This window comes from Mercenaria mercenaria, chromosome 1 (assembly GCF_021730395.1).
Source record: "Mercenaria mercenaria strain notata chromosome 1, MADL_Memer_1, whole genome shotgun sequence".
In the NCBI taxonomy this organism is placed as follows: Eukaryota; Metazoa; Mollusca; class Bivalvia; order Venerida; family Veneridae; genus Mercenaria; species Mercenaria mercenaria.
This window is the reverse complement of record NC_069361.1, coordinates 8,487,235-8,500,008: the sequence shown is the minus strand read 5'-3', so window position 1 is coordinate 8,500,008 and position 12,774 is coordinate 8,487,235. Positions and strand designations below refer to the sequence as shown.

At 33.9% G+C, this 12,774-nt stretch overlaps 1 protein-coding gene across 1 annotated transcript in view; it reads right to left on the bottom strand.

Moving 5' to 3' along the window:
* LOC123545048 (uncharacterized) overlaps positions 1-12,774 on the bottom strand; it is a 550,315-nt gene that overhangs the window by 303,512 nt on the left and 234,029 nt on the right. The gene's annotated exons all lie outside the window — the stretch shown is intronic.

The following is a 12,774-nucleotide window of genomic DNA, read 5'->3' as shown; positions in this document are numbered from 1 at the left end:
GGGGATCATCTGGCTTGTTGATGAGGTTTAGTTTGTTATCATCTTGCCAACTCTCCACTTCCTCTCCACGTTTATCCAGGTGGTCATATCCCCAGCTTTGTGAGTGACTGTTAAAGTCTCCTACAATTATGAACCTGGTTTCATCAGTTGTAACTTTGTGAAGGGACAGACCTTTGTCACTTGGAGAGTATATGTTCACAAGTTTCAAACTGAACTCGTTCTTTCTGAGGCTCAGAACTTGGAACTCGGAGTCATCCATATGTGTGTTGGTCTGGACAGCGCTGATGTTGTTCCTGACCAATGTCATGATGACTCCTTTTCGTCTGCCAATTCTGTCACAGCGGAAACACTGGTATCCTCTGACTTTGAAGGATTTCTTTGGTTGTAGGTGAGTTTCCTGAATTCAACAGACATTGATGTCTTTCTCATGGAGGATATGCTCAAGTTCAGCTTTCTTGTTGAAGACACCCTCCGCATTCCAATGCATCAGCCTGAAAGGTTGATGCGGATTGGTTCTTCTCCTTGGTATGTTCCTCCTTCTCTTTGCATGTTGTGGATTGAAGGAGGGACCCCCAGTAGCTGTGGGTGGACTCTGTTGAGGCTCAGAGCCCGGCACTGAATCCCCTTGGAGGGACCTCAGAGATTCAGCACCACATTGTTGAATACCGGATGACTGTGTAGTCATAGCGATATTGCATGGTGCTGTGGTTCGTTAAGAGAGTGCCACTGGCCCAGCACCTCTATCTTCAACTCTCTAGGTTTCTTTCGGGGTTACCTCACCCTTAGTTCCGAGTTAAAACCCTATCCTGGGAACACAGGAGCTATTTGTCCCATAGCTGGGGGTCTGTTCATAGGCATCAGGGCGTGTCCACACACCGGTGGGCCTGGCATGCCACATGTCTGGGGGCAGACCTCCTCCGAGTCCCCTGCAGTTCTGCCTGGGGCCGCAAGGTGCTCAGTTACCGTGTGGCGCCAACTCGGAGGCACTGCAAAAGGGCTTGTCAGCAGAGAAGCTATGTACTGGCAGGGAAGACTTACGCACTCGGCTCCTTTTTCACCAGAAGGCTAGCCAGCGGTGGAGGCTGAAAGCGGAAGGTGACAAGCACACAACACACAGCACAACACACTTGAACCATCAGCAGACCAATTGCCACACGAAATGTTTAAGTAACATTTTGGTACCACTATATCTATGAATTGACTAGTTTCAATTACACTCGGCTATCACTTAATTCATGTAATTTATGACTTGACAGCTTTCGATGACATTAAAGTACCACAATATTCATGACTTAACAGTTTAATAGTTTCGGGTACACTTATTATGAATTCGAGCTTTCAAATACATCAAGGTTGCTACATACTTCCAGTTTATAACTGGTATATGTATATTGACTTGAACATATTTCAGTAACATTGTACCACTACAGACTATATGACATGACTGTTTCATACATTTGTGTACCACATACTATGAATTATTCAAACATTGACACTATTAATAGACTAACAATTGACATCTATGACTTCACATGTTTCAATAAAATCGGTTACAATTAAATTTATCATATTGTACGTTCGATTGCTCTTGTAAATTCATACAGTAAGTTGACGGTCTTTGCATTGTGTGGGGCACATGGCTTGTGATATTAAATTCATGATTAAACTGTTGTATTGTAACTTTGCAAAATCTAGCATCTTCATGACTCTGTGACAAAATTCAAAAATGGTACTAAAGCAGGCGATATAATAGTTTGCATTAATTCAAGACAAAATGATCATTCGATAACATGCTTGAGTCCTTAACTTTGAATTACTACAGTTGTGTTATATAAGACATATTTGCAAATACAGTATGAGGTGCAGATGTTTTCATCAACATTATGACATTAATAGCAAAAACTTCGACTGATGTCTTACTGACACTGTTTATACTGTGAACTCTTGACAAGTATCAAATCTACTCATGCCTTAGTAGATGCTAAACTTTAATTTGACACTTTGAGATGTCATGTTATTTTCCATGACACGCACTCCATTTAGTAAATATTAATGCGAACTGCTACGTTAAGATCTGTCACATGTCATGTCACTATAAAGTTAATGTTCCTTGCAATCACAGACCATTACGCTCGAACATAATCTGAATGTTGCACTTATGAGCTCAAGCAACTGCTACTTGAATGAGCTATCTAGAAAAACAAACAAATGCTAAACAATTACAAACCCTGTGAGTTTCGACGCAAAAACGATTGTATGTAAGTCATAACTGAAATGGTAAGATTTTTCAAGTTATATTAGGCCAATATCATCAATTTATTACTGCATTTCCCATCAGAGTTTAGAATACGTAGACCATTAAATTACTAAATGAGTACCGACTGCATTCCTGTCATACAGATACGGTTGTCGGGTAGGAAGATACATTTATATCGTACCATAATCGCGCTACAATGGCCATATCGCCATTCTTCTGTTGTACAGAGTTATAATTTATAACGTTTTACCTGACTTTTTAGTACTAACATGAAGCAACTGGCAAAGCATAATTGATCTAGGTTCGAAATAGTTCGATTATTATGAATTATTATACATTGAAATATGGTTCTGCTATATCTTAATTCTTAAGTAACCTCAAAGCAACTACTAGTAAAATTAATGACGTGCATTATGTCACGTGGCGTTGCTAATAAGGCCTAGGGCTTATAAAAACGTTTCTTGGCGTTGAAGAGACAGAAAAAAACATCGACGGTGAGTAGTTTATAAGTTATAATAGTGTTATATATTTCAGGGTAATTTTACTGAATTCGGAGTTTATCTCATTATATAATGGCATTGTAAATATTCACCATTTTATAAGGTTAATAAAGATATGATTTCTACCATTAATTATCAAGTAAGATTGTTAATACATAGGCGCTGTTGTTGACCAATGTTTATATGGGCATACCTTATCTAAAATTAATGCGTGTGTCCCCCTAGTTTAACTGTAAAACCAATAAAGTTATTAGATTTATGTTTGATAAAGATCATACAGGGTTTACTGGACTGGTTGTCAGTTCCAGATAGAATTAACCGAATCTTTGTTGAATCTCGTGATTATTTAGATGAACATTCTTTTCATGCTAAGTAACCACATAATTACTGGGTATGAACGATTTTCCCTGTGGTACCATGATTACTTTAGAAGCCAGTTTTTCTCATACGTTGACTGTACCTTTAGGAATAAAGATCCAATATAATCCATTACTATTCGTAAAATATCGTACATTGTATTAATACGTTCTATTCATGGTGATAAATGTTTTATTTCTTATGTATTAACAATAGTTTTATGTTTAATTTCAGATTTTCATACGTAATAATATAAAGGCTTCTGAGTACGGTATTTGTATCCGTATATATCTTACTGTAATCATATCAATGTAAGTGACATCTTTTTCTTTTCTTTTTGTAATGTCACCTTTGCAAAGGATAGCAAAAGTAGTAAAAAAAATCCCTTTTAGGCTAGTTATAAAGCTAGAAATAATGTCAGACATGCAGTTTCATTGGTGATTTATAATTTTATTCACTTTTGCAATACATGGAAAATGTCATCAAAGGAAATCCAAACCAAACTCTGAAAATTAGATGTTATTTAAGGGCAGTTTCCTTCAGGTTTTAATAAAACAAAGTATTGCAAATTTATCTAAAAGAAAATCAATTAATCTTTTCTTTATTCACATGTATGTATTACATGATAAACAGTTGAAGAAGCATTAAAATATGAATAATTGCCGTAAATGTGTATATATATTAAGCAAATATTGATGCTAATCAGTATCCCACATAACTGCAATAACATTACATATACAGTTTTGTTTATAAACCCCCTATGATTTTTTAGCTCGACTTTACAAAGTATGGAGAGCTGTACTACTCGACCCGGCGTCGGCGTCCTTCCGCATCCGCACCTTGGTTAAAGTTTTAATGCATTTTCTCTTTATCTCTGTAATTACTTGATGGATTATTTTCAAACTTAAAATAGTTATCCCTCATTATCATCCACATAATATGGCACAAGGGCCAGAACTCTCACATCAGTATTTCATGAATTACCCCATCCCACTTTTTACTTAGAATTTCAGGTTAAAGTTTTGATGCACTCCACAACTTTACAACTTTAAACAATACTTTTAGATGAACTTTTAATATGTAACTGATTACAATATAACAGGTTGTAACGATATTAAAAATACGAATACAACAAAAGGAATTAAATAAGGTATGTGACGGATAAAGCTTACAGAAGGAAATGGGAAATCAAAAATGGGCTGAATTTGGAAGAAAAGAAATATGTTTTGTCGACGATAACCTTGCTTGAAATCTGAAGACATTTTTAACATTTAAAATAAAGTAACCAATAGGTTAACTCCTTTCATAAAGGGATCATTGTAGGGAAACTACAAAAGACTTTACGATTTAATGTTTAATCAATTGATCCTACGCAGAGGACCAAATCGGACAGCACAAATGGGACCATTTTAATTTACTTTATGATGTTATTTTATTTTAATTTTTTAACCCCGAAAATGTTTGAAAATTTTTTTGGGGTTTTGCAGGTGAGAAACAGATAGTGTGTTACAGCTGTTAATATTGTCTTGTCAAATAGTCTCAGCAGATAAAAATATAACAATAAAAAGGGTCCACGCTTTTTTTAGACTGGGGTTGGAGCGGTGAGGGGGGATATTTTTATTTAAATTTTTCTCATATGAAGTTAGGTTTGGGGAAAAATTTAATACTGAACACACACACTCATGGGTATCTAATGGCTTTGTATAGGGTTCACAAAACCAAAAAACAGAATGCATATATGTATTACTTAGCGAGTATCGTTTGTGTTTTAAATATTTGTTAACAGATTCAAATTCAGACTAGTCGATGTCTTCACGGGCGTTAATGCATATTTATTTTTTAAACATTTTCGGTATATTTTCACTGAAACAGACCATAACCCGGGCCCTGCGTGAGGGTTTCCATTTCGACCTCTGACAGCCGTCCCCCCTTTTTGTTTGGTTTTAACATTCCAACAAAGTGACATAACTGATAAAAGCCGCAGAAAATGTGAAAATTTTTTGGCCAAAAAAAATTTTAATGCACTCCTCCGAACCAATTGACTCAAAAAAACCATAAAGAATGGGCCGCGTGTTTACAACAAATGAACGGGTGTTATAGCTCTAGATATTTATTCATTAAACTCCAAAAAAACACATGCAATTTATACAAAACGGAAAAAAAAATCAACAAGCAAAATCGATACTGATTAAATCACAAATTTCACCCCCTAAATTTTTCCGCATGTAATTCAACACATAAGCCTTTTTTGGGTTTATTCTATAAAGTCAATCAAAAAACAAAAATGTAAATAAAAATAAAAGACAAGGGTTTGTAGTATTTTTTTTGTTCCTTTCTATTTAGACACACTATACATCAATAACTGTAAACTCCCAACCAGAAAAAATAAAAAAATAAATTACATACCCCCAGCGACAATACATATAAGTTGAAGAACGGACTTTTCTTTGATAACTAACCCCAAAAATACTTTTTTTAAAAATATACCTTTAACAAACAACAGGTGTTTTTTAAAATTCTTGTATTGCTAAAAAAATTTTGAGCCGTCCAGGGAAAACCAACATAGTGGGTGTGCGACCAGCAGGGATCCAGACCAGCCTGCGCACCCGCGCAGTCGGTCGGACCAGCTGTTCCTAACTTTTTCTCCAAATTTCCCAAAAAGGGTTTAAAAACCGAACACATGGACCTTTTACCAGACTGCGCGTGCGCGGGCGGTCTGGATCCTTGCTGGCGCACACCCTTATTTGGTTTTTCTCAGGGCACGGCTCATGTAAAATTAAAAGGTTTTTACTTTTAAAAAAACACGTTTAAGTTACAACAAAAAGGTTTACAAAAAAACAAAATGGGAATCTTCAGCTTTTATTGACCATCCTTGCTTGAAATGGGCGAACTTTAACTAACAGGCAGAAATACCTAATTTTCGATAGAAAAGTATATTTTAAACACGGGGAAAAAACCAAAGCCGGGGCAACAAAGGCTTTTCAAAGTCATAAAAGAATCAAAAAAGGGGTTTGTACACGAAAAAACTAAAATACCTACAAACCACTTGTTCAAAATTTCTTACATTTTTGACAAAACAACGTCAAATTTTTATGGAGACAAAAAGGGCATCGTCTTTAATGTCCACATTTTTTATAACAAAAAGTAACAATTTCTGTCAAATATTACTAAAGGTTTAATATTGATTAACAAAGTACAAAATATTACCCAAATTCATTGATTTTTATTACCCCCCTTTCTTGCTCGTTGAAATATTTTTCATGTCAATTTTAAAAGGAGCCCTTCCAACCATTTAATTTATTACTTTTTTTGGAAGCTGCTTTATCCTTTTTTTTTACTAAAATTAAAAACCCTTTGTTCATGTGAGATTTTGGCATTTTTAATATCCCCATCAATACAAGAAAATTAACATTGGGTTTTAAAATGACTTTTTGGGGCCCATAGCCCATTTTAAAATTTAAACAATGCGCTAGTAAAACTACAGGATCAATTGTTAGATTCAACACAGTAAAATGAGTTACTGAGGTGAAAAGGGCTATTTTGTGGGATCCATTTACACTCCTCACAAATATTCTTCTTTTATTAAAAAAGCATACAAAAAAATGTTTAAGTCAACATTTTTATTTTTCTCAACCTAAAACTTCCCCGTCTCCCCCTTTTTTCCATTTTTTCTCAGTTTCAATTTATGGGAATTCAAATTATTTTTTTTTTTTCAAATCCGACCAGAAAACAGTACAAAACTATTTTGGGGTTTTTTTATTAAGGATCCATCTTTTCGCTAATGGTTTTTCCAATTGCATAGGTTTTTGAAAGCGAACACATGGCCAAAAACGCACTATGTTGGTTTCCTCATGAGCGCCATTTTTTTATTTCAAAAAATAAAGTTATGAAATTTTGATTAAATAACACCCAAATTTATATATTAGAAATAAAGCACCATGCAAAAAAACCCGTGGTAAAAATTTAAATACATCAGCTATTTAATCAGGACAAAAGAAGGACAAATTAAAACAAATAAATAAACTTTTTTTAAAATTTTTAAAACCAAAAAATTTTGTAAGCAAACAGAAGTGAAAAACAAATTAAACATTGAAATGAACTACTACCATGATAAAGAATCAGTACAGGTTTTTAAATTTTTAAAACTCAGGACAAAGTATTACAAACAATAAAACAAGTAAGATAAGATTTTTCTGAATACAACATACCCCCACAATGACATGTTCCAAATCTTTTTACTTTTAAACAATTTAATTAGAATTCTGAAAGGCGGAAATTTTTTAATCAACAAAGCTTCTTAAAATACATACCAAATCAGGCGTGAAAAAAAATTCCCAAAAGGGTAAAAATGAAGGACTGCGGGGAAAAAGAAAATTAAGGCAAAAAAAATTTAAACACTGATTCTGTGAAAAATTTTTACAAAAAAAAACAAATATTTCTTTGCAGGGGAAAGCTTAGGGAAATTTTAAAACAGCCATTGCTTACAATCATATCATACTGCCTGGTGTAACTACAGAACGCCTTGAAATGGCTGACGGTCGATAGTTTTGACGACTTCTATGCATTTGTTCAAAAGGTTTGTTTCAAATTACAAAAAAAAAAAAACAACAAATAATTTTATTCAAAATACAAAAAAAAAACCCCCAAATACTTGAATTAAAATTATAACACAAAAAACAAAAACAAATTTAAAATTTAAGTAAGGGGAACCCAATTTTAAATTTCTTATACCACGGAGAAAACCCCTTTTGAAAAATAAGCTTTCTTAAAATGCTATTTAAATATATTCCATTTTATCAAACCAGCTCTTTACGGGGAACATTAATACTGTTAAAACAGTTTACAACGAAATTTCATATATTTCTCTTCATGTAAGTTTTTAGTAATAAACTCCAATAAAACAAAAAATTTCTTATTTATTTACAATTTCAAAAATGAAGAATGATTTTTAATTTTGATAAAAAACCCAGAGTAGTACTCTGAAAGGAACAGGGAAAAAAAAAAGTTCCCTGTTTTAACTGTTTCTGTAAACACTTTTAAAACAGTTTTTCAAAATTATCCTTAATCAAAAACAAAAAGAAAAAAAAAAAAAAAAATGCCCTAAAACGACATACATTTTTCAATACTTTAGAGATATTACGTTTAAATTCTAACCAATCATTCTGTCTAACAGCGAAACATCCTTGGGTTATTGACCCTATGACAAGCCCAGTTTAAGGAAAAGACCGCACCATTTTAATTTTTATTGGCCAGTTTGATGGGTTGAATAAAAAAAAGCAAAAACTATACTCGACTGGTTTCAAAAACATTTTTAGCTACCTCTTATCTAAAGACTTAACTTTTTCATTTAACAAACAGGGATAAAAAAGCTACACTTAAAATATTTTTTAATACCGCCATGGGCAATATACCTTTTTTCCCATGGGCTGTACCACAAAAATTTTGAATTTCTGGCTAATTTCCACTGGGGTTTTAATAGTTCTTACTTTTACACTTTTTAAAAACAGCCAAACTTCTATTGACTTCTTGTTTCAGAATTTCAAAAACTACTAACATGACCTACTGGGATTGGTAAAAAAAGCACTTAAATCTAGACTTTACAGTTAAAAAAAAACAAGGACTACTTTTCAAGCTTACGTTTTAAAAACCACTGCACAATTGACCCGTTTCATAAAATTTAGGGACCACGTAGATGACTTGACTGGTTTCAGAACAAATTTGGTGCTACTTACTATGACTTGACTGGTTTTTATAACATTGGGCTACTGAAAACATACTTGACTGGTTTCATATCCATGACTTACGGTTTTATCAACATTCAGTTTTTGCTTTTTGCTAAACAATTTAAAACTTGATTTTTTCCCAAAATTTTAAACTTGACTGTTAACACTCAAAGACCACTGGTTTTTTTCAACACAGGTTTCTGTACTATAAATTGGGCCTTTTTTAAAAAACATCCAGTAATTAAAACTTTGAACTGGGTGGGGTATCTACTCTGACCATTTTTCCACCTTTGGAAAACATTGTCATATAAAAAAGTTATAAAACCAATCTAGTTCAGATACATTTTTCAGGGATATATAACCAAAATGTACACTAATTTTGATTCATTTCATAACATATAACCCTTGCATTATTAAAACAAACAAAATTATTTCTGAAAACCAATTTATGGAATCAAAAAAAAAAAAAATCTAAAAAAAATAAATTCCCCCAGGCCCAGATTTAAAAAAAAAACACTAAAAGAGTCACAAAAATGTACCGAATAAAAAAAGAATGTATAAAACTGAAAACATTTTCACAGCTTTTTTTCCATTACTAATGTTTTGCCGAAACTTGTTCACATAACGATAAAATATGTCTCTGTAAAGTTTTAGAATATTTTGTCATTTAAAAGGGAAAATTTCTTAGGGTTTTTAATTAAAAAAGATACAAATTTTCAAACTTGTTTGTATTTAGATAAAAAAACAAGATATGCAGTAATACATAAAAAAAAGGGCTATGTAAAACTTACATATTTTTGATCATTTTTTGGGGTTTTTGTTCAAAAATCTGCTTTTTTATAATGAAGAACACAAGATATCCCCTTAAAGGGAAATAAACAAAAAAATTAACAAAAATAACAAGTTACATAGGTGAAATGTACCTGAAAAAGTCCTTTCTATGCCTAATTAAAATGATCAAATTTTTAAGATAGCAGCTCTCTTTACCTAAATTCCACCAGTTTTTAATTTTTCTAAAAAAAACTTTTTTTTTTCTTTTTTTTTTTTAAACAAACAACGAAGCTAACCCATTCGGTTTTTTATTTTGGGTTTAATGCCCTTTTAAGTTTTTTAAACAAATTTTTTCATGAACAGCGGACATTTTTTCCAACCAGTTTCCGGATTCTGTATTAAAAAACCCTTCTCCGCAAGTAACGCCAACTTCCCCCATGAAATTTTCAGGTGGGAAAACAAAATTTCAACACAATGTCTTTTATCAAAAGCAGGAGAACAGCCCCCGCCCCCGGGGTCATACTCGCGACCGGCTCTGTAACCAACGCTCTCCCTACGCTAGCAGCGGCTCAAGTACTTTAAAAACTAGTAAATTTTCTTATAAAGTTTTTGTTCTCTAAATTCACTAGGGGATTACAAACACTAGAAAGCAAAGCCCGGAATAAGGTGGGGTCCCCTAGCTGGACAGGTCAAACCCTGGAAAGGTTGAAACTCACTTATGAAAACAATATCTGTTAACAAAGGGTCAAAGCCCTGAATCACTCACCTGAAATAGACCACATTTTCAAAAGGCAAACGACTAAAATATTAAAAGTGGTCATAGGCACTTATCAGTTTTATGACGGGGTGCAAAAAAAAACAGTCCCAAATTTAAGAACAAGAAAGGGGGACAGTAGCAAGTCAAAATCAATGACCCCTAAAAACTTGGGTCATCTGAATTAAATTAAAAATTCGGGAAAAAGATCTATAATTTTTAAGTATTTTTTCCCAAAATAAACCCTATAACAAGGACCCCCAGGGGGGGGGGCCCTTTTTACCCGAGGGGGGATAGTTTAAAATCTTTTTACAGATCCACTACTGCTACACCCAAATACAAGGCCCCAGGCCTTGAAAATTTTAAAAAAAAATTTTTATTTATTTTTTTCCAATACTATGTTAAACTTTGAAACCCCCAACAGGGGCCCCTTTTCAACCCTGGGGCATAAATTTTAACAATATTGTAGAGGGAAAACTAGAAAGGCAACACACCAAATATCAAAAGCCATTCCTTGCGTTTCAGGCAAGAAAATTTCAAAGTTTTTTTCCCATATAATCAAGTTAAACTTTAAAACTCCCAGGCAGGGGCCCTTTTTACCCCAGGGGCATAATTTAACAAATTTTTAAGGACCACAAGGCAAAGCTACTACCAAATACAAAGGCCTAGGTCTTGGGTTTTAGACAAAAAAATTTTTTTAAAAAAATTCATACAAGTCTATGTAAAACTTGTGACCCCCAGGGCCGGGTACTTTTCACCCCAGGGACACAATTTGAACATTCTTCATAGAGGACCATTAGATGATATCACAACCCCAAAATCAAGGCTCTACGCCTTGCCTTTTGGACAAGAATATTTTTTTAAAATTTTTTTTGTTGGGTTCCAGGGAACCAAGTTCTGCAAGAAAAAACAATTTTTGAAAAAAATTTTCCCAAAGGGGCCACCCAAGAATCATTCCTGTGAAGTTTGGTGTAATTCTGCCAGTGGTTTTCAAGAAGAAGATTTTTTTTAGAAAATGTTGACGGACGGACGACGGACATTGAGCGGTCACAAAAGCTCACCATGAGCCTTTGGCTCAGGTGAGCTAACAAAACAAAATAACAAACAAGAGGGCCAAGATGGCCCTAGGTCGCTCACCTAAGAAACACACCATAACAGTGTAAAACATGTTTGACCTAGTGATTTCATGGAAACAAATATTCTGACCAATTTTCATTAAGATTGGACCAAAAAATTGGTCTCTTGCGATAAAAAACAAGCATTTTCTTAGATATGACCTAGTTTTTGACCCTAGATGACCCATGTTCAAACTCGACCTAGATTTTATCAAGGCAATCATTCTGACCAAAATTCATAAAGATCAATTGAAAAATACAGCCTCTATCACATACACAAGTTTTTTCTTTGATTTGACCAAGTGACCTAGTTTTTGACCTCAGATGACCCATATTCAAATTCGACCTAGATTTCATTAAGGCAATCATCCTGACCAAATTTCATAAAAATCAATTGAAAAAAAAAACAGTCTCTATCGCATACACAAGATTTTTCTTTAATTTGACCTAGTGACCTAGTTTTTTGACCTCAGATAACCCATATTCAAATTCGACCTAGATTTCATCAACGCAATCACTCTGACCAAATTTCATGAAGATCAATTGAAAACTACATCCTCTATTGCATACACAATGTTTTCTTCGATTGACCTAGTGACCTAGTTTTTGACCCAAGATGACCCATTTTCGAACTCGGCCTAGATTTTATCAAGGTAATCATTCTGGCTAAATTTCATGAAGATCATTTGAAAAATACAGCCTCTATCGCATACACAAGGTTTTTCCTTGATTTGACCTAGTGACCTAGTTTTGACCCGAGATGACCCATTTTCGAACTCGGCCTAGATTTCATCAAGGTTATCATTCTGACTAAAATTCATGAAGATCAATTGAAAAATACCGCCTCTATCGCATACACAAGGTTTTTCTTTGATTTGACCTAGTGACCTAGTTTTTGACCCGAGATGACCCATTTTCGAACTCGGCCTAGATTTCATCAAGGCAATCATTCTGACCAATATTCATGAAGATCAATTGAAAAGTACAGCCTCTATCGCATACACAAGGTTTTTCTTTGATTTGACCTAGTGACCTAGTTTTTAAACCGAGATGACCCATTTTCAAACTCGGCCTAGATTTCATCAAGATTATCATTCTGACCAATATTCATGAAGAATAATTGAAAAATACAGCCTCTATCGCATACACAAGGTTTTTCTTTGATTTGACCTAGTGACCTAGTTTTTGACCCGAGATGACCCATTTTCGAACTCGGCCTAGATTTCATCAAGGCAATCATTCTGACCAATATTCATGAAGATCAGTTGAAAAATACAGCCTCTATCGCATACACAAG